Source organism: Leopardus geoffroyi, chromosome C2, assembly GCF_018350155.1.
Source record: "Leopardus geoffroyi isolate Oge1 chromosome C2, O.geoffroyi_Oge1_pat1.0, whole genome shotgun sequence".
Lineage (NCBI taxonomy): Eukaryota > Metazoa > Chordata > Mammalia > Carnivora > Felidae > Leopardus > Leopardus geoffroyi.
In genome coordinates, this window is record NC_059333.1 from 137,885,195 (window position 1) to 137,908,936 (window position 23,742).

A 23,742-nucleotide genomic window follows, 5' to 3' on the forward strand; every position below is an offset into this window, starting at 1 on the left:
GAAACCATGGAAAACCTCACTATCTATGTACTCATGTGTGTGCATACACAGAACAGGGAGAATACTGAGGAACTAACAGCTCCAGGAGCAACTCTCAACCGTTGGCTCTCTAGAATTAATATATAAATACTCTAGTTGCCTTATACTTCAGATTGCCTAATTATGACGTCTGTGTTTTGTATCAATTTCCAGAGTGCAAGTAGGATTTAGCTCAACCTGTATGCTATGTCAGCTGGCTTAATAGCACACCTTCCACTGGCTGCTTTCCATGCCTTTTATCATGTCTCCACCTGTGTTATCTGAACTGCTCAAGCATACTACTGACAAATAAATCCTGGTCTCAGGATCGCTAATAAGGAGAACCCAAATGACAGCCTACACATTGCAAAGAGCCACCTGAGTGGGGAATGATGATGTTATTATTTTGATAAATTAGAAACATAAAGCTGAAGAACTTTTAGTGTTTGGGGCTTTCCGGGGCGCAGAAGGAATGGATAAGTGAAGGGATCTGGGTGATAGCCTGAGGCAGGGTTAGAAATAGAGCAAGGCAGTGTCTGGCTGAGCCCAAGGATTAGCCTACGGGCAGACCATCAGACTTCAGCGCAGAAAAAACACTTTTGAAACCCAGTAATGGTCTCTAGGTTCATAAATATATTTCCAGCAAAGGAAGGCGTGGTAGCAAATTGCACCTCAGACACATTCCAATATGTGGGAACATCCAGAGCATAGAAATTTAGCCCTAAAAGGGATCTTACCAGCTCATACCAATTCACCTTTATAACCTGTTTTTCTGACACTTCCAACAGATTGATTTATAAAATGTCCCCGGAAAAAAAAATAAATAAATAATGATAGTACTAGATTATTACCCATACATTAAAATAAGAAGCCACGAGTTCATACTGATCAAAAAATTGAAAGAATGAATAAATGGTAGGTAATGTACGGTTCTGCTGAAAGCAGAATTCCAACTAATAAATTTAGAATATACAAAATACAATAGTCGCTTCAGTAAGGAATCATTTATGGATGCTAGGCAAAAGCGTGATGAGAAATAAAATATTTACATAATTCCAAAGCATCTCCCCACATGATACTAAATACAAAAAGAAAAGTAATAATTTACAGTGTAGAAATCTGGCAGATATCACCTTAGCTTCACCAGTAATAAGACCTATGGGCATCATGAGTGTGAGATAAGCATGATGTCACAAGAAGGCACAGCAGAATTTTTGTGGCATTCTTAGCACAAATACATGGTCCTGAGAAAACATCAGACTAAAGCAAGAAGTACTTTACAAATTAACACTCCAGTACTCTGGAGAAATATCAAGGTTATGAAAGACAAAGGTCAATGAAAGAACCTTTCCAGATTAAAGGAAAATAGGAATCCAGGACAACAAAATGAATCCTCGTCTTACATTAGATCCTGGGTCGTACAAGAACATTGGTGGGTCAGTTGGCAAAACCAGTCTGTAGATCTAAATATTAATATTGTTATCAAGATTAATTTCCTGACTTTAATTATTAATTCTAGTTATATTTTGAAGAATCTAGGTAAAGGGTATAAGGGATTCTTTGTACTAGTTTTACAATTTTTTTTTTAATGTGTGTTTATTTTGAGAGAGAGAGAGCATGTGTGTATGCACGTGCAAGCTGGGGGAGGGGCAGAGAGAGAGAGAGAGAGAGAGAGAGAGAGAGAGAGAGAAGAGAGTGAATCCCAACCAGGCTCTGTCAGCACAGAGCCGGATTCAGGGCTTGAACTCACGAACTGTGAGATCATGACCTGAGCTGAAATCAGGAGTTGAATGCTTAACTGACTGAGCCACCCAGGTGCCCTCAATTCTCTTAAAGTCTAAAATTATTTCGAAATTACAAAAAAAAAAAAACAAACCCAAAAGCTTCTAAAATACCACAGGCATATTCACTCAAGGTGATCCGTACATTCATTAATCAGAAACATGTCAGCTCCAAATCTCAAAACTAAGGACCAAAGTTTAGAAATCATATATTATATAAATTAAACTTTGATATTAAATCAGAAACTGTTTCATAAAAATATTGTTGTCATTTGCTTTTTAAAAAATGCTTGTTTTATAGGAACACATTGGTGATGAGGACTCATGAAACCAAGTTTCTGTCTCTACCACTTGGGTATATATCATTGGATGTCTCTGTGTCCATTTCTTTCTCTGAAAAAAATAGAGATAATAACAATCTGCCCTCTGAGATCTTGCAAGCAATCGTAACAAAGAAAATCAAAGCAATTATAATGAAAACACTTTAAAGCAGCCCTTGCTATCCTCTGTATAATCAGGTTCAATATTCCATTCTGAATTGAATATGTAAAAAAAAAAAGTATTTTCCTCTAAAAGTGAATTATTTTGAAATATGATTACATTTTTCAACAGGTTTCTTTTTATTGAAATTGGATTTTTTTAAACCCCAAACCTTTTCAGTTCTCAAGAGGCTGCCTTTTAATTATATCATCCCCTGATCTGGAGTCTTTCTTATTATTTGTTTAAATGTTATTGTTTGGACTTGAATTGATCGCTTCTGTTCAATTTCAGGGTGAGCATTTGCTGCAACACAGGGTGAATTTTTACTTCTATTGCCTTGAGGACATTCATTGGAAACATCATGTTGCACTTGATGGAGACTCTCCTGATGAAAAGGTTCACAAAAAAGAACAAATTAATTTTTGGTAACAATCAGTGGTACCATCCAATGCATTTTCCCATTTCCTTTACTTTTCATTCTCTTTCTTATTGTGCTCTAGCTTCCTGATTCTCTTCATGGAGAAAATACACTGTAATTTATTTCAAAAGAACTCCTATGGCTGCCTCCTGGTCTTAATTAAAACAGGGATCGTAGTTTATCTGGACTCCTAATCTAGCTATGAATGCTCAACAAAGAGCCTCAGAACCAGAGCTCAAACCACAGAAAAAAAATCAATCAAGGGGACTCTATCTGTCCTGTTGCTAAAGAGAAATGGGACCCTCTGGCTCTGAGGAGACAATCCGCTATTCCAGTCAACTTCCTTTTCCTTTTTCTTTTTCTTCTCCAATTTTCTTTTCTTGGCTTTTAAATCATATATTTATGTGTAATATATAATTTTAATTTTATATACACACACACTAATTTGAGATTTGTTTTCTTTGTTGTGTTGTGTCATTTCGACACAAAAGGTGTATTATAAATCCACTTGGAATGGCTAAATTATTTGTGAGTTTATTGTACAACAACTTTTCACTGCTCTTAGTCTTATTTAGCACCTAGGGGACTTCCTTTATAGCATGGAGATTGTAGAAATAAAATGCAGTGTTGTTATGACATTGTTCAGCATTGAATACATCAAGAACAGCCAAGCTGACCTGAAATGGCCAATTTGCCCGGCTCAGTTTGTCAGAGTGTTTTTGCAGGTTGCAAATTATCTGTTCAACTCAGAAAGAGTGTTTTCTCTCACAAATACGTGTTTGGTATCCCTATGCATTATTAACTATATGCCAAGTATTATTCTCCCTAAATTTTAGCTGCAAGACAATCAAATGACCTATGTTTTTGAAGAGTTTTCGATAAAAGGAAGCGACTATGAATTAAGAATATAAAGTCTAGCCTCTTTTTTTAATGAGTATAATTTATTGTCAGATTGGCTTACATACAACATCCAGTGCTTATCCCAACAAGTGCCTCCTCAATGCCCATTACCCATTTTCCCTCTCCCCCAGGCCCCATCCACCCTCAGTTTGTCCTCTGTATTTCATAGTCTCTTGTGGTTTTCCTCCCTCCATCTCTGTTTGTATCTATTTTTCCCCTTCCCTTCCCGCATGGTGTTCTGTTCAGTTTCTCAGGATCCACATATGAGTGGAAACATAGAATGTCTGTCCTTCTCTGACTGACTTCTTTCATTCAGCATAATACCTTCCAGTTCTCTACATGTTGCTGCAAATGGCAGGATTTCATTCTTTCTCTCTGCCAAATAGTATTCCATTGAATATATAAACCACATCTTTATCCATTCATCAGGTGATGGACATTTAGACTCTTTCCATAATTTGGCTATTGTTGAAAGCACTGCTATAAACATTGGGGTACATGTGCCCCTGTACATCAGCACTCCTGTATCCTTTGGGTAAATTCCTAGTATTGCTATTGCTGGGTCACAGGGTAGGTCTATTTTTTAATTTTTTGAGGAACCTCCACACTGTCTTCCAGAATGGCTGCAACAGTCTGCATTCCCACCAGCAGTGCAAGAGGGTTTCCATTTCTCCACATCCTTGCCAGCATCTGTAGTTTCCTAATTTGTTCCTTTTAGCCACTCTGACTGGTGTGATAGCCTCTTACTATAACAAAGGGAGCACGTTATCATCTCCAGTGCACCCAAGCAGCTCTTAAATTATAATACTCAAGAGAAACGATCACTATTCCACATACACTACCCAGTGTCTACATAAAAGAATGTCTATGACTAAATGACACAGTAGAAATAGCGCTTGTTGCCTGGAAATTCAGCTTATAATTAAAGACTTGTCTTTATTTTGTTTTCCCTGAAGAGCTAAAACCATCTTCAAAATACAGTAAGGACCACTCTAAAATGCATATTGCTGGAGAACGTTTATGTATCTGAATGAACACTGTCATGAAAACACCCCAGGTGAGGTAGGAGAAATGGTGAAGAAGAATCACAAGAAAAGGAGGAGATGAACATAGAGATTCCAAAAATATGTCCAAGTAAAGCTATCAGTGGCTTCTCAAGTTTCCCTCAGGTCAAAGTTCCTTCATTTCTCAAATGGAGAAATGGAATAGTTTTCTTTGACTTATAAATATTCTGAGGATGTAGGTTATCTGTGTAATGGCTCCCATTAAGATTCTTTCAATATTTCTTTCTGCTTGATTTTCATATAAGTGTGCGAACCGTACTACAGAAAGCTTCACAAAATTAAAATATTGTTACAGCTAAATGTTACAGGTATTACATTATAATTCATGATAAAAAGTTATTCATTAGTTCAAGTTTCTGTTCGCATAATCTTTCTGCCTTCATGACTAAGAAGTAACAATGTTTTTTTGTTTTCTTATAGTGAGTTAATTGTTCATTTTCCTAATAGTAGCCCTTAAAAAATGTAAAGAGTAGAGTGACAATATTGCTGCCTCCCTAGTTAAATAGAATAAGGACAGGGGCGCCTGGGTGACTCAGTCGGTTGAGCGTCCGACTTTGGCTCAGGTCATGATCTCGCCATTTGTGGGTTTGAGCCCCGCATCAGGCTCTGTGCTGACAGCTCGGAGCCTGGAGCCTGCTTTGAATTCTGTGTCTCCCTCTCTCTCTGCACCTGCCCCCCTCCCAGTCTGTCTCTGTCTCCTTCCAAAATAAATAAACGTTAAAAAATTTTTTAGTAGAATAAGGACAGAATGGTGTGTCTGAAAGGGCTACAAAGTTAGAGAAACTGGGTTCCAGATCCATCTTCTGTGTGCATATATGTTATTAATAAAGCAATTTCTTCTTACTGAACTTGTTTCTTAGCTGTAAGGTGGGGAAAATAATAATTAAACCTATCTCTAAGGATGTTGTGAGACTCAAATAGGATAGTATATGTGATCATACGTGTATACATTATTTAAGTGCAGGTTTTATCACCATAATCATCTTCAAATTTTTAAGACTTTGCCTATGAGGATATATGACCAGTACCCACCCATCCACTCCAAAAATACCAAAGGCTCTGAGGTTTTCTATTATTCTTCAGATATTTGCTTGCAATCCATGATACCAGTATAGATCTTTAAATATCCACGTATTATATTAACATTAAAAGCCATTAAAAAGAAGGAAAATACTATAACATAGAGATGTCATTGGATATTGAAAGTTTAGGAAACCAAAGGTAACACTTTAATGGAACCTGATGATTTCTGTCTCCTCCTTCTCCTCAGGCATCTTTATGGTAAGATAATCTGGCATATAAGTAAATCCCACCGGCTCACAACTTTGTAAGGTGCTGAAGAGGATGAAGCTCCTTATCCCTGGAAGACCAGTGTGTTTTTTTACGGAATGTCTAAAGGTGTGGACCTGGGGAAAATTTAAAAGGGCTGTGGGGAGAAGATGGGACTGAGTGGGCCCTGGGGTCTAGAGAGAGAAAGTTATATAGGACACTCATTTCAACAGCTGAGTCTGGAAGAGCTTCTGCATAATCTAAGGGAGCAAGTAATTTAGATTGAACTTCCACATAATCTCCACACTGTACTTTTCTGAGATTTCCCTAACCATCCAATGGAGGTTCTTCTGTAACTGGTCTGAGGAGGACAGAGGTCCAGGGAGGCCTGGAGAAGAGACAGACCTTGCCTGTCTCTAATTTTCTCCAGAAAAGCAGTGACCACAAATGTGTCCACCCACACTCCTTGTGAGTTTCACTAGGCAGAAGCACCACCAACCACGTGTGATCGGCCCCCCTCATATTTTAAACTTGATCTTGAACCGTTCTCCTCTTGACCTACTGCGTTCTAGACACACCAACCTCCTGTTCCTTCTTTAAAAAACGAGATCCTTCCCATCTCGGAACTTCTACGTTTTCTGTTTTCTCAGCCCCAAACACTCTCTTTCACTATTCTTTACATAGTCTGTTTCTCCTCATTCATGAATTCTAAACAGATACATAGGCAGACTAGAGTGAGATCAGTAGTAGCCCCATGATTAACACCACGTGGTATAAAATAAAGTTGGCATTAACACTGACAAGAAAGGATGGGCCGGTAAATAAGTGGTAGTAGGATATTTAGCCATAGAATTTGGAGAAAAATATTAGTTTCTAAAAATAAGTTCAGATGAATTAATACCAATATCCAAAATACACACATTAGAGAACGGAAAAATATATTTTTAAACTTAGAATCTTCTGAAACCAATACAAATCATAAAATCCTTAATTACTCTGTAAAAATTAAAATCCTTTTACAAAAAAAGCATATAAGTTAAAATGTCAGTGGCAGACGTGGAGAAAATATTTGTAACATAGAATTCAACAACCTTTCTTAATGTTCCCCTCAGCTTCTTCCTGATTCTAGGCCCTGACCTACTTGTTTTAGAGCACTTTCTTTAGAAAGCTTGTAAGTGCTTTCTGTGCCCCTTTGAGATATATGTAAATCTTTTTTTTTCCAGTGTTTTTTTTTTATGGTGGTAAAATACACATAACATCAAATTTGCCATCTTTACTATTTTAAGTGTACGATGAAGTGCTATTAAATATATTCATGATGTTGTGCAACCATCATCATCATCATCATATCCAACCCTTTTAATCTTATGAAGATGAAACTCTGCACCCCAGACACTGACAACCACCATTCTACTTTTTTCTCTAGGATTTTGACTACGCTGAGTACCTCACATAAGTGGGAACGTACAGAATTTGTCTTTTTGTGACTCACTTGTACTTAGCATAATGTCATCAGGTTTTATCCATGTTACAACATATGTCAGAGTGTCCTTACTTTTTAAAGCTGAATAAAATTCCATTGTATGTGTATACACATTTTGCTTATCCTTTCAGCTCTTGATGGACACTTGGGCTGCTTCCACATTTTCGCCATTGTGAATAATGCTGCTGTGAACATGAGTGTGCAAATATCTCTTCGAGAACCTGATTTCACTTCTTTTGGGTATATACCCAGAAGTGGGATTTTGAACCAGATGTAATTCTATTTTTAACTTTTTGAGGCACCACCATACTGCCTCTCCCTGAGAATACATGGTCACTTTCTAACTTTCCCCATATATGCAGCTGGTTTTGAATGTTCCAGTCTTTAATGTCTGGCTCCCCAAATGGGGGACAGGTAAAGATGATGAAGAAGAAGGGCACTGGCCCTTTAAATCTCCCAGAAGTTCAGTTGGGGTGGGGCGGGGGTGGGGCAGTGGGTCATAATAATGGCTGAAATGCAACAATGGCCGCAGCTTTTTTTTTTGTCTGTACCTTTGTAACTGGAAGCCGCAGCCCGCAATTAAAGGATAGATCCAACTATTTGGAGAATAGGGTGCATTTTGTACATTCTGGTCCCCACAAGCTGTGTGTATGGAGTGGGTGCATAGCTGTGTGCCATGAGTAGGGCTGGGGCTAGGTAGCTGCTGCAGTGATAAGAGATGGGATTAAGCAAAATAAACCTTGATTTACCAATCATATCTTCCCCTAGAAGTGTCAAACAATCAGTAGGCTCTACATTTCCGAAGCAGTTACACAGATAGATTGTGCCAGTGCAGTTATTGTCTAGCTGGTGACATAGATGCCTGGTGCTTCCTACTCTGCCATCTTCCTATAATCTTCTCTGTAAAAATTTTAAAACATCTATTGACAGCTTCATGACCCAAGAATACCTTTCTCAAGGAGCCAGGAGATACTTCTTCGAAATGCAATCTTCAAGCGAGACAGAACCCCACGTGTATCTCCAGTTTCTTTGGGAAAGTATGCGTCTCCCTCCTGTCAGAGCTCTATGAGAAAGTTTACTTTCTCCTGGGTAAAGCTAGTTAGTAAACACAGATGACCTGCGTTCTCTGTCTCACCCCCATACTTAGAACTTCCCTGCCCTTCAATTCCACAGAGTTGAGTTCATTCGGAGTTCTGGCCTCTACCCTATTGAAATGGCCTTGAGTAGAGTCTTCCTTGTGTGTTTATTTTTGTCTGGTGCAATTTTTGCTTTGACACCAGAAAATGTAAAGAGCTAGCACAGGTCAGGGGAAAAAGAAAAAAAAGATAGCCAAGTTTTCAGTGGTGAAATAAATAATATATTCACATAAGAAAAATCTAAAATGGTCAATAAACATATGAAATAATTCTTTAACCAATTTTTATATAAAAAAAGCAAATATAACAATAATAAAATGTCAAACTTTAGCCAGTACCCAGGCTTGGCAAGGGCATAAACAGATGGAAATTCTCATAAATTACTTGTAGGAGTAGATTTTTAGTGTATATGTGTGTGTTTTAGCATCCAACAGTATGATAAATGGTTCTCCACCCCTTCACTTTCAATCTGCAGGTATCCTCAGGTCTAAAATGAGTCTCTTGTAGATAGCATGTAGATGGATCTTGTTTTTTGTTTTTGTTTTTAATCTATTCTGATACCCTGTCTTTTGATTGGGCCATTTAGTTCATTTACATTCAGAGTGATTATTGAAAGATACGAACTTAGTTTCACTGTGTTATCTGTAGGTTTTGTGTTTGTGGCAATGTCTCTGGTCCTTTGTAGTCTTTGCTGCTTTCCACTCACAGAGCAAAAGGAAGCAGAGGATCTCCTGCAGGGCTGGTTTAGTGGTCATGAACTCCTTTAGCTTCAGTTTGTCTGGGAAAGACTTTATCTCTCCTTCTATTCTGAACGACACCCTTGTGGGATAAAGGACTCTTGGCTGCATATTTTTCCTATTCAGCACATTGAATATTTCCTGCCAGTCTCTTCTGGCCTGTAAAGTTTCAGTGGACAGGTCTGCTACTACCCTTATGTGTCTACCCTTGTAAGTCAAGACCTGTTTGTCCCTAGCTGCTCTCAGAATTCTCTCTTGATCTTTGTATTTTGCCAGTTTCACTATGATATGTCATGGTGTTTACCTGTTTTTGTTGATTTTGAAAGGAGTTCTGTATGCCTCTTAGACTTGGATGTCTCTTTCCTTCCCCAGATTAGGAAAGCTCTCAGCTATAATTTGTTCAAATAAACCTTCTGGCTCATTCTGTCTTCTTTTTCTGGAATGCCTATGATATAGATATTATTTCATTTCATTGAATCACTTAGGTCTCTAATTCTCCCCTCGAGGTCTAGTAATTTCCTTTCCTTCTTTTTTTCTTTTTCAGCTTCATCATTTTCCACAATTTTATCTTCTTTTTTTTTTTAATTTTTTTTTTAATCTTTAACGTTTATTTATTTTTGAGATAGAGAGAGACAGAACATGAACAGGGGAGGGGCAGAGAGAAAGGGAGACACAGAATCTGAAACAGGCTCCAGGCTCTGAGCTATCAGCACAGAGCCCGACACGGGGCTCGAACTCACGGACCGTGAGATCATGACCTGAGCCGAAGTAGGACGCTTAACCCACCAAGCCACCCAGGCGCCCCCACAATTTTATCCTCTATTTCACCTATTCTTTCCTCTGCTTCTTCCATCCTTGCTGTCACTGCACCTAGTTTATTTTACACCTATTTACAACATTTCTTAATTCATCGTGACTATTTCTTAGGTCTTTGATCTCCACACCAATAGAGTCTCTGCTGTCTTCTATGCTTTTTTCAAATCCAGCTATTAGTCTTAAGATTGTTATTCTAAATTGTTCAGATATATTGTTTATATCTGTTTTGAGCAATTCTCTGGCTGTCATTTCTTCCTGGAATTTCTTTTGAAGAGAATTCTTCCATTTTGTCATTTTGGCCCAGTTTGTGTCTTTTATGTGTTTTAATAGCTTGCTATGTATCCTGCACCTGTGAGAACTACTATATTAAAAAGGGGTCATACACTGTCCAGGACCTGGCACTTCAGGAAGTGTTTTTGGAGTGTGTTGCATGCACTCTGTTTTTGCATATTTGGCTGCCCTCTCCCACTGGTCAGTCCTCTGCAAAGCTCGTCCTTACTCGTAGTGGTGGATTGTTTGTACCTTCCACCAGGTGTGATTTGATTTGTTCATTGAAATAACCACGGAAAAAAAGAAAGGGGGGAGGGAACATTATCCTATACAAAGAGAAAGATGAAAGGGGTGAAAAAAAAAAGACCAGACAGAGAATCAAAGAAACTATAAGGCTTAAGCCAGAGAGAGAGAGAGAGAGAGAGAAATAAAGAAGAAAGATACAGAAAAGGTGTTAAAAGAATAAAAATCCCTGATTAAACAAACAACCAGAACAGAGAAAGAAAAAAAAATATATATGACATATATATATAAATTTATATATAGATAAATAGATATAGCCTTATATGTAGATATCTATATAAACATATATATATATATATATATATATATATATATATATACAGTGTGTGTGTATATAGATATAGATATATAGATACAGATATAGAAATACAATAAGAATTGATCAAAAATCAAATCAGAAACTATGAGCCTGATTCCAAAGGTTGGGGGGGGAAGAGGAGGGTAGAAAGAAACAGAAGGGAAAAGAGAACAGAAGGGAAGAAAATAAAAAGCAAAAACAAATAATATAAACATACAAAACCTCAGACAGTTGTCTGTTGGTGCCTGGGACCGGTGGCTGTGCTGGTCTGGAGGAGGCGAGGCCATCTGGCTTGCTCAGTGTAAATTACCAGGAACAGACGGGCAGGGTTTGGTATAAGTGGGTCCCACCTCCACTGGGGGCCGCTGTTCTGTTCTCTGAAACCCCACCGTGTTGATGTTGGGGAGAAAAATGGTGACACTCCAATTTCTCTTCCCCAGACTTGGTGTTTCAAACCAGCTGTTCAGGCAGTCCTCACAGAGTAGTGCAGGTGGTCAGCTTGCCCTGCTCCACTGTCTCCCTCACCACCTAGGCCCTTGGCTGGGATGCAGAATGCACCATATAAAGGATCCCACACCACACAAACCCAGTTCTGGGGTAGCACCACTCTACCCAGTTGCCAAGGGGCCTTTGGCTGGCACCTGCAGGGTCTTTTGTCCTTGGGGGCAATATACCCTCTTCACACAGTACTCAAGGGAGGGGGTCTATTCTCTCCCTGTGCACCTCCAAGATAACTACCCAGCCCTGGAGCTGGTGCACGCACTTGGCCAGCTTTGGTCTGGACAAAGTCTCGCAACCCTGAAAACAATCCTTAGCTATTGAGGCTGTTTGCAAAGTACCGACTGGCTGCCTCTGTATTTCTCATCCCCAGTCTGTGGTCCGGAGAGGTTTCTCTCTTGTCCAAATACATCTGAAGGTATCCTCATGTCTAAAATGAGTCTCTTGTACACCGCAAATAGATGGAAAACCCAATAGACTCCACCAAAAGTCTGCTAGAACTGATACATAAATTCAGCAAAGTCACAGGATACAAAATTAGTGTACAGAAATCAGTTGCATTCTTATATACTAATAATGAAGCAACAGAAAGACAAACAAACTGATCCCATTCATAATTGCACCAAGAATCATAAAATACCTAGGAATAAACCTAACCAAAGATGTAAAAGATCTCTATGCTAAAAACTATAGAAAGCTTATGAAGGAAATTGTAGAAGATACAAAGAATTGGAAAAACATTCCGTGCCCATGGATTGGAAGAATAATTATTGTTGAAATGTCAATACTACCTAAAGCAATCTACACATTCAATGCAATCCCAATCAAAATTGCACCAGCATTATTCTCAAAGCTAGAACAAGCAATCCTAAAATTTGTGTGGAACCACGAAAGGCCCCGAATGGCCAAAGTAACTTTGAAGAAGAAGACCAAAGCAGGAGGCATCACAGTCCCAGACTTTAGCCTCTACTACAAAGCTGTAATTATCAAGACAGCATGGTTTTGGCACAAAAACAGACACATAGACCAATGGAATAGAATAGAGACTCCAGAATTGGACCCACAAATGTATGGCCAACTAATCTTTGACAAAGCAGGAGAGAATATCCAATGGAAAAAAAAAGACGGTTTCTTTAACAAATGGTGCTGGGAGAACTGGACAGCAACATGCAGAAGAATGAAACTAGACCACTTTCTTACATCATTCACAAAGATAAACTCAAAATGGATAAAGGACCTGAATGTGAGACAGGAAACCATCAAAACCCTAGAGGAGAACGTAGGAAAAAACCCCTCTGACCTCAGCGGCAGCAATTTCTTGACACATCTCCAAAGGCAAGGGAATTAAAAGCAAAAAATGAACTATTGGGACCTAATGAAGATAAAAAGCTTCTGCACTGCAAAGGAAACAGTCAACAAAACTAAAAGGCAACCGATGGAATGGGAAAAGATATTTGCAAATGGCATATCGGACAAAGGGCTAGTATAAAATCTATAAATCTATAAAGAGCTCACCAAACTCCACACTCGAAAAACAAATAATCCAGTGAAGAAATGGGCAGAAGACATGAATAGACACTTCTCTAAAGAAGACATCCAGATGGCCAACAGGCACATGAGAAGATGCTCAACGTCGTTCCTCATCAGGGAAATACAAATCAAAACCACACTCAGATATCACCTCACGCCAGTCAGAGAGGCAAAATGAACAACTCAGGGGACTATAGATGCTGGAGAGGATGTGGAGAAACCAGAACCCTCTTGCACTGTTGGTGGGAATGCAAACTGGTGCAGCCCCTCTGGAAAACAGTGTGGAGATTCCTCAAAAAATTAAAAATATATCTACCATATGACCCAGCAATAGCACTGCTAGGAATTTACCCAAGGGATACAGGAGTGCTGATTCATAGGGGCACTTGTACCCCAATGTTTATAGCAGCACTTTCAACAATAGCCAAATTACAGAAAGAGCCTAAATGTCCATCAACTGACGAATGGATAAAGAAGATGTGGATTATATATATAATGGAATACTACTTGGCAATGAAAAAGAATGAAATCTGGCCATTTGTAGCAACATGGATGGAACTGGAGAGTGTTATGCTAGGTGAAATAAGTCAGACAGAGAAAGACAGATACCATATGTTTTCACTTATATGTAGGTCCTGAGAAACTCAACAGAAGACCAGAGGGGAGGATAAGGGGGGAAAAAGTTACAGAGAGGGAAGCAGGCAAACCATAAGAGACTCTTAAATCCTGAGAATAAACTGAGGGTTGATGGGGGGTGGGAGGGAGGGGAGGGTGGGTGATGGGTATTGAGGGCACCTGTTGGGATGAGCACTGGGTGTTGTATGGAAACTAATTTGACAATAAATTACATTTAAAAAAAAAAGCAACAAATACAGTACCACACTTCCACAGCTTCTCTTTCTCCTCCTTTTGTCTCTGCACCACAGGGGTTCCTCCCTGTTGCCACCCCTCCCCATGTCTATACCGCCCATTTTCTCTCCCAGTTCGCATATATGCACCCAGCTGTCCCACCAAGCTGTCTCTTTCCACCTGCGGAGATTTTTCTGGCACTCTGCAGCCTGTATTTTTGGTATTCCAAGTGTTCTGACTTCAATATAGCTGTGTTTGAGGGACAAGGGAAATTCTAGTCCCCCTAATTCTCTTCTGTCTTTACTTCTTTTGCTATATGCGTGTTTTTAAAGACTGGTTAGTATCCATTGAAATTTAAAGTGGGCATGACTTTTTGTCCCAGGAAATAGAATTTCTAGTTATTTATCATAAAGCATTTCTTGCTAATTAACTATTTAAAAGAATAATAAAAATAATTAAATTTTTAATGAGAAATTACTTAGATTTTATTGATGAAAATTAAGTTTCAGAAGGAAAGTCTTTCCTAAATGGAGAAATGCCTAAACAGAAATGCAGTACACAAAATGTTAAACATGGTAGATTTAAGGAATTAATTTTTATTATATTCTTTGTATATATTTTTATTTTTTCCTTAATTTCTCCTACAGTCAAAAACATTAATCGAGCAAAAGTATGCCATTAAAAATTGCTGATAGTATTGTCTTATATCAAAATGTAAACCCTCACTTTGGTACAGACCGTTTACCATTACTCTACAGTAACCTCCCAGAAATGAATGGTTTCTCTGAGTGATTTAACATCTTAAATGTGACACTTGAAAACCAAGGTGTCCCATCCACTTTCTTTACCTCACGTCTGGGGCAACAGAGACAAAGAGGAAGAACGTACCTTCAAAATAGTGTTCAACCTTATTTTTGCATCAGGATCATTGCTTAAAAAGATTCCCCAATCTCACCTTTGCTTCTTCTCCTTTTGAAGGCCTGTTATTGCTGGCTGGGAAGCTGCCCACCAGCACGTACAAGCTCAGCATTCAGAAATAAGTAGCATCTTTCTAAATATTGCAGGTACATCTGATGAAGGGTGGGTGTTTGTTTCATCTTTGGCATGTGCTGACTTTCATCTGCTTCTCTCTCCTGAGGCGTAGGGATGCCTGCAGCCTGGAAAGCACAAGACACATGGTGGACACCCTGATAAATATTAAATGATGATGATGGTAATGACAGAGCAGCGCCCCGTCTTTGCAGCTGTGTAATTCCTCCCTTACATTGTGTGCCTCCTCAGACAGCTGTCACATCCTTGCTTTCAGAGGCAGAGATTCCTTGCCAAATTAAAGCTTGAGAGGAACACATTACATCCTCATGTCATTGTGGAAGTGTGAGATGTGAATGCCTATAGCCATCCACGTCACTCAGAGACACATCTATTTGATAAATACTGTCTCAAGAGCCAATTCAGATCGACTAGCTGGCCAATTCAATCAATCGTACAGATATCTGATCCAGAGAGTTTATATGATGCCCAAACTGCTGGCCAATCCCAGGGGGGGAAAAAGCCCAGCCCATCTGAGACTTTTCAGGACATTTTAGTTACTAGTATTAATTTAATAATCATGCATTTTTAGCTAAACTTTTTTAGACATGCTATTTAATGAATTTATTTATCAAGGGCCTGAGTATATATTATTGTCAATACCAGCATTGATTTTTAAGGAATTAAGGAATACTACTGAGACCTACAATTTGCTTGATATCATATTAAGTACTTTTCGTGTATTTTCTTGTTTAATACTCAAGCAAAAAACCCCAGAGGTAGATACCAATACTGTACTTTTGTACACTTGGAAAAACTGGGGCCAAGAAAATGTTAAGTGGTTTGCCTTGGGTCACATGTAAGTAGGAGCAGTCCAGTTCAGTTCCCCATGATTCCATAGTCTTCCTAAGTTTTGGGGGAATACTTTTAGATGGAAAGAACACCTTCACAATAATATCCATTCACTTATATGTTTTTAAATTGTGTACGAAGTATCTTTTGTTCAAAGTCTAATAAGAAATAAGCATAGCCAAAGAAACATTTCAAGTTCATGTGCTTCAAGCTAGCAATTCTACCTCTTCCAACCATTTTTAAAGTGGCAATTCTATTCAAATTACAGTAAAACTACAGATAAGAAAATGCCCATGTGCAATAATAAAGGGATGGTTTAAAATTACAGAATGGGATATTCTTCAACTATTAAAATTGAGTATTATAAAGACTAATAGACTCAAAATGCTGACTATACAACAGAAAATAAGAAAAAGAACATGGCCGTATAAGCTGGCTGACAGCATAATAAAAAAAAAAAAATGAATAGGAAGTAAAACTAAAAATCTACAACGAAATGTGTATTAAGATTATGGGTGTGTTAAGATTATGGGTATATTTCCTTTTGGTTTCAGTAGTTTCTAAAAATGTGTTTATGTTAATTTTATAATGGAAAACATTTAAAAAAGAGATCCACTATCAAATCCGATTCTTTATTCTAAATGGTGGTCATATTAAATTATGATAATGAATGTTTTAGTTAATCATGTATATATTTTTTCTTTCTCAAATAGTTAATTCAGCAAAAAGAACAGTTCTGATGTATCAAAAGATTTTTTAAAAAAACATACTTTGCTAAATCACTGACCAGATTTGTTTGTATAACATATTTTATTTGATCACACATTTCCAAATATGCTTACTACAAAATTATTTTTTTAAAGGAATAAAATTTTAGGAATTTTTATTATGATTTATGCAATTTCTGATTTACGTGGTTTACCGGTGCTTTATGTTTTAATTAACTCACCATCACTAGCACATTGAAATTATATTTTAGACCACTAATTGAAAAAAGTTGTCAATTTCTGCACTTAGTCATGCAGCTGTAAATTTCATTGTCTCCTTCATGAGATTAAGGAGTGTCCAATTATGGCAATGATTTTAATTCATGAGGCATTTCCTAAGCTTTCCTTAGTTTCTACTAAATTGCATAATAAACTAGATTGTAAAGGCAAGCCACATCATGAAGAAAAATAATTATCGCCTTGTCTTGAGAATGGAAACATTTTCGTGTAAAAGCTCCTTATGATGGGAAGTGGGGAGGGCCTGCTGTGAATCCTTGGCCTGCAAAGTCAGGCCCCCCAGATAAGTGCCCTGAAAGTTAATAGGGCAGGCAACAGAGAACAGACAGGTCTTTGTGAAGAAAAGGGGCTGTCAAAATTCCATCTTTGTCGTAAATAATTTTTTTAAGAATGTTTAATTCTATCTTTAAATGCTTGCAACTTCTGATATTAATTCCTGTCTAAAACAACACCTACACGAAAGCCTTTAAGCTAGAGTTACTTATTTAAATTAAGCACTTAGACTATGCAAGAAATTATTTTATTATTCAAACTGGAAAAAATAAATTCTTGACTTCCCAGGATTAGATGAGCTCTTTCTATTTGTCCACCTATCTATCTATCTATCTATCTATCCATCTCTCTAGTTGCTATTTTACTGCTGAGTGTTCTCTTACTTTCCCCATTTATATATTGGGGGAAAAAACGCATATTCCTTCCTTAAATACCAAAAAGTCATAATATTTTGTGTAATGGGAATTACTTATCTTCAACCTTCAAGCTACTAATTTCTTTAAAAAAAGAACTTAAAAAAATGTTTACATTAAGTCATTTGCTCAGCTGCAAATGCCAAAACAAGGATTCAAATGTATTTCAATTGTTTCATCTCATAGTCCTTACAATACTCATAGAAAGAGGTACTGTCTTTTGAGAATGGTTTTGTGGGACAAACAATCTTGCTTTGCCATTCTGAGGTTTGGCTATTAGCATAAATATTGCTGTGAAAAAAATTAATAGAAGCTGAATGCTTTATAAACATAGTGGATGGATTTATCATTCTATTCAGTGATGATCGTTTATACTACCCCACTGCTGATTTAAAATGCAATGGTTGAGATGTAGGCAAAGACAAAATTGAGTTATATCAAGGTGCTGTGTGTCACTGTGCTGGCCAGGGTATCTAATGTAATTTGTCTGTTATAGTGTTTGTGAAATGTTCCATCTGGCACAATATGCCTCTAAGACAGAAGGTGTTGGCATATTAAAGATGCAAGCATCTCACATATGACTATTTACCCATTTATTATTTCAGCAGAAAGGAAGACAACCTTTAGAAAACAGTGAAGAGATTAGCAAACACAGACATTTGATTCAGATATAAATTTGAGGACTACTACATTCACAATACATCAAGATATTTCAAAGGGGATTTTGTTTGGAAGCTAAAAACAAATAAATCCCAGAGATTTTTGTTCTTTTTGTGCATGGAAATTATACTTTTTACTTTGCTTGGCTGGTTTTCATTTTAAGAGAAAGGGATTTTTAATTTTTTTTTTAAATCTTTATTTTTGAGAGAGAGAGAGAGACAGAGTGTGAGCAGGGGAGGAACAGAGAGAGGGAGGCACAGATCAGGCTCCAGGCTCTGGGTTGTCAGCACAAGAGCCCGACACGGAACTCCAACTCATGAACCGCAAGTTCATGACCTGAGCCAAAGTCAGAAGCTTAACCAACAGAGCCACCCAGGTGCCCCAGAGAGAAAGGGATTTTTTCAAAGAAAACTTGTAATGTCACAACAAGGCATGATATGTTAACAGGGCAAATTTTCAGGCAAAGGCCAAGAAAGAAAAACACTCCCATTACACATCTAGCTCTTTCCTTAAAAACGAAAGAATCACTTGATGGCCGTTGATTACATTTCATGGATCTTTTAACAAATTGCAGTGAATGCTATCTTACCATGCATCATTGCTGCCAATTAACTTGGCACTTTTTAAAAATAATAAGTTTCAGAATGAGAATATATACAACTGAAAGGAGGGGACGCCGACATTCGATTGAAGGAGAGAAGAATAGGGTGTGCTATTTTACATACTGGGAATAACAGACGTGTTGAAACTAAAAGGACATTCACATCCTCTATCATATTGACTTGTAACGATCAATATTTGAGAGAAAATTATGTAGGAGATACCCAACCTGGCACCTCACACCCATCATCACCTCATTTAATCCTCAACACAAGTCTTATGAGGATGCTGTTATTATCCCATTTTGTCTATGAGGAAATCGAAGTTAAAAGAAGTTAAGCAATTACTCAAGCTTGGCTTTACCCCAAGGACGATCTGACTCCAAATCCTGTGTCCTTTCGATGGAGATTCCCTGACCTGGAATATTCCAGAGAGAAGTCCCTCTATGGGAGTATTGTGATAATGCACAATTAAAATTACGCTAAATCCCATTAGAAGCTCTATGGTTGCCTTTCACGGTTTATTCCATTTTCCTTCCCTTAGGTGAGATTTGGAGAGTTCATCAAACACAAATCTGGCTGAAATGCAGCCCAGCAGACCTACACTTCCTGCACTTCTTTTCTGTCTGAACCTCGGTGCCTCTGCACCTGGAGGTTGCACTCTGTGTCTTTTTATAACATAAAACAAAACATTTTCCATATTGACTTCCTTTTCCTCTCTGCCAAAGTGCTGTTCCTTTTAAACATTTCCATTGTTGACAAAACCCCCTTCTGACAAGAAAGTTGGCCTTCTCCCTCCTTTTGGGTGTTTCATGTCTTTTTTACTATCAACTCCTGCCATTTCTGACCCAGTACATTTCACAGAAAAGTAGCTGCTTTTTCAGACCTACACTAAAAGGGAAGCACTTTTAATTTCAGATATTTTTGTTAAGTGCCTTCTTTTCCTTGTAGGTCCTTCCTTGACATCAATCATCCTCCTGTCTGTAACACACCAGGTCTCACTCTATAAGAACAATAAGAAAAATACCTTACACAATCAGAACCGTACTCCTTAGACACTGTTGCCTTAATCTACTTCTCGGAAATAATAGTTTCAACTGCCTCTCAAATCAAACGAAAATTCCATGACATGGCCTTTCAATTTCTTCACAAATTGATAAATTAACCCCACCATTCTATATTGGCTATATTAATAGCTCCACGTATAAATTGTTTGATCTTCTGCAAGATAAACCCTACCTGCCTTTTCCTGAACAATATGTATATATTGATGTATACATACACATATACCTATGTACCATGGTATATAGATGCGTGTATATGTTTTACGTTATTATGTAATAATCTTTCTAATGTAGGTATTCATGGTGTGGAAATCCTTATTACTGTCAACCTCAGTGTTAATATTAGCTAATAATTATTAGTTTTACCTTCTACTGAATTTTATGTAGGTTGAGTCAGAATGTACATTGTTTTATATCTGACTTCTTTCTCTTAATGCTTTTGAGATACACTCATGTTTTACATACATCATTTGTTCATTTTATTTATGGCTGAGGAGTGGTCCATTGTGTGAATGTAGCACAATTTCTTTATTCATTCATCTGTTGATGGATATTTGGATTTTTCCAGTTATTTTAGATTATTAAAAACCTTTGTGGACATAGGTTTTTCTCACTGAATTAAAAAAATGACCGGAAAAGGTACTTTGCTCTTTGACTTTCTTCCCACCAGGAACTCAGGTTTAACCTCTCCTTATTAAGCTATCTTCTTCTGCTAGATTTCAATTACCATGAGGAAAAGGATTATATCCTTTTATCCAGCACATGACACATGTAATATCTTCCAGTAAGTATTAGATGAATTAAACATTGTCAGACTGCTGTTTAAGATAGTTTCTCCAAGAATCCTGTTTTGATACACAAAACCAACCTCTTAGCATTCATGAACATCCTTCTATATTCTGTCCTTTCGGTGACTTTTGTCTGAGGTTCTCTGGGTTTGTATGTTTCTCTTGACCTTCTTAGATATCCTGCTTTGTATTTCCTTTGTGACTCTCAGGGACAGCCACACGGCCATTGCCCTCTAAATATGGGTGGCTGGTTCATCAGCCTAATCCATAAATGTAACACACACACACACACACACACACACACACACACGCACACACACACGCACATGCACACACACACCAGAAACTCTAGGCTGAAGACTCACCTCAGGGAAGAAATCTGGAATAACTGTTCATCCAGATTCATCTCTTTGTGAAATTATCTCCTTAAAGGAAAAGGGTAAAATATGAGGGAGCAGGGAAAAGTTCAAGCAGGATCTGCAGTGCCAGTGCAAAGCCAACGTAGGGCCCGAACCCACAAACCATGAGGTCGTGACCTGAGACAAAATCAAGAATTGGACACTTAACTGACTGAGCCACCAGGCACCCCAGAACACACAGATAGTTCTTAAATTTTAGTGTGCAAAAGTGCCAGGAGATGTGTGGAAAATTCATATTCCCAAGGCTTACGTTCAAGTATTCTAAGTAAGTAACTACAGGACAGTAACTATGGGACGGTACATTTTAAATAAATGTACCAGGTGACTCAGAGACAGATTTGTAAACTTGTGCTGCCCAAAGTGCGGTCCTTGGACCAGCAACATCAGCATCATCTGTAAGCGTTATTAGAAATGTAGTATCTTGGGGTCCTCCCTAAACCTTCATTATCAGAATGTACATTGTAAGAAAATTCCCAGATGATTCCAGTGCTTCAGGTACACAGCACACTGTGAGAAATGCTGGCTATACAAACCAAGTAGGGATGGTGATACCTCTGACTGTTGGTTATTTTTCCCTAGAAGATTCTAATTATATGGTAGCAAAATATAAAAACAGAAACAGACAACATTTAGCATTTGTTAAGCACTCACCATGTGCCAACCCCACTCTGTATGGTTCCCATGATGCTTTTATTTCACAGTTCTGATAACTGGGAAGTATTGCAGGCTATAAGAGAGAGCACACCCTTGGGGGACTAGACAGTCCTGGGTTTGAATCTCGATGTTTTTTTTACCTGCTGGGAACATAACCTTGGCATGCTTTGTAATGTTTCTAATTATTAGCATGGCTCCTTTAGAAATAATGCTCCACTGCAGCTTTTGGTGAGAAGTAAAAGACCCCCGAGTGACGTAGAGCATGTTAAGTAGTTGGTTCTCTCATTTCTGGACCTAAATAAAATGTACGTACACTCCCCATTTCCCTGACCTCCATGCAGTGCCGATCTGTTATAATTCTATTTGTTCTTTTAATAATTCACTTCAAATTTAAATATGTTTATTTTCATCACAGTGCATTTTTTCACATGCTCGGGGTGCATTTTTTCTCTCATTCAGTCAAAGAACATTCGATCATTCTGTCCTGCCTTTAGAGTATTAAAAAGAATGAGAGATAACTTGACAAAATAATTCTGAGACCACAATTCCACAGCGACTGGCCTGTAATAATATTATATAGCACTAACTCAGCCCTTGTTCCAAATATATATTATGTACCTTCCAAACTAGATGGAGGCAGATACGGAGTCTCTTTTCATTAGTCAACTTGCTGCAACAAGTCATAAGTGTGAAAGGTAGCAACAGGACTGTACTCATATCTTTAGGATATGAAAGTTATTAAGAACTTGAATCTGAATCAATGCGTAAAGAACCATGTACATAATTAAATTACTTGCTAATAGGACTCTGAAATTTCCATGACCACCTGCCCTCCTTCTTGCGGGAAACCAAGTTATATTTCTTACAATCTGGGGCTCTGTTCGTACATCTGTTGTTGAAACTATTTATCTCACTTAAGACAGAGACCGTAACTTATGTGTTTTTCTGCAGCAAGTAACAGTCTACCTGGTACAGAAAAAGTCCTCAAGAGGTATTTGTTGGACTGAACTAACCACAGGAAGACAAGATATAGGAATTGAGATTTCCTGACTCAAAAAAGAAAAATGCAGTATTGAAATATATGATTCCTCTCTATCACAGCTTTATGACATATAGAAATAGTTTAACTATTAATATTGAAGGATTATTCTTCATTTCTACTAAGGATAAAATGGTTTTACTGTTACCCATAGAAGAATTTTCATGAACTGAATAAGCACCTTCTGACCAAAATATGTGAGACAATAGAACACATCCTCTAGAGAGATCAGAGAACCTTGTTTCAGAGTTAAAACAAAAATAAAAACACATATATACATATGCGTGTACACACACGTGTATAAAGGTAGTTTAGGCAGAGTGTAATATTTTCTGGAGAACAATGAATTGAGTGATTTCTCTTAAAATGATACTAAAATACATAATGAAATAATTTGGAAAATTAAATATATAAAATTATTTGTGCCCCCCTACACCCCAATCATAGACCACCAGAGACAGCCACTGGACCAAGTTCTGTCTTCATAGTGTTTAATTACACACTGTGAAATCTCAAATTCTATTCATGGCCCAATTCCTTCTTCTCTTCATTACTTTCTTGTCTTACTCATGATATGATCCCTGCCATTATCTGTGACATATGGTATTGGTTTGTTGTAAATTTGAAACTCAAAAATGTCATTTACAATGGCATAAGAAAAATGAAAGCTTGTAAGAATGAACGTAACAAAATATATGTGAGACCATTAGCTAAAATTTGCATAATTTTCCTGAGATATTTAAAAGTAATGTTTTACAGTAGACAAACCCAATATAGTAAAATTGTCAATTTTTTTTCCAAATTGATCTATAGATTTGATAAAATTGCAAAGCAAACTCTCACTAGTATATTTCAAAGAATTTGACAAACTTATTCTGGATTTATGGAATAGAAAAGAGCTCAGAAAAGACACTGATGAAGAAGAATGATCAGGTAAGATTTTTAACAGTAATTAAAACAGTGTGGTATTGGCACAGAATTGATCAAAGGGACAGAGAGAAACCAGAAACAGACTCAAACATGGAAACCTATTTTATGATGTGGCTAGTAATGAAAATCAGTGATAAAATGTTAAAATATTCAAAGCATTAGCACAGC

The 23,742-nt window shown here is 37.6% G+C and overlaps 1 long non-coding RNA gene across 4 annotated transcripts; it reads left to right on the forward strand.

Moving 5' to 3' along the window:
* The first annotated feature begins 1,248 nt into the window (after positions 1-1,248).
* Positions 1,249-23,607, forward strand: LOC123611626. 4 transcript variants are annotated; one of them, XR_006718765.1, is made up of 5 exons: positions 1,249-1,433; positions 2,571-2,675; positions 5,932-6,059; positions 8,344-8,450; positions 23,458-23,607. It is a non-coding gene; the product is annotated as an uncharacterized LOC123611626 (long non-coding RNA). The 4 variants fall into 4 exon arrangements; XR_006718767.1 differs by lacking the exon at positions 23,458-23,607 and adding an exon at positions 18,027-18,169; XR_006718766.1 differs by lacking the exon at positions 23,458-23,607 and adding an exon at positions 8,587-8,659.
* Positions 23,608-23,742: the final 135 nt, after the last annotated feature.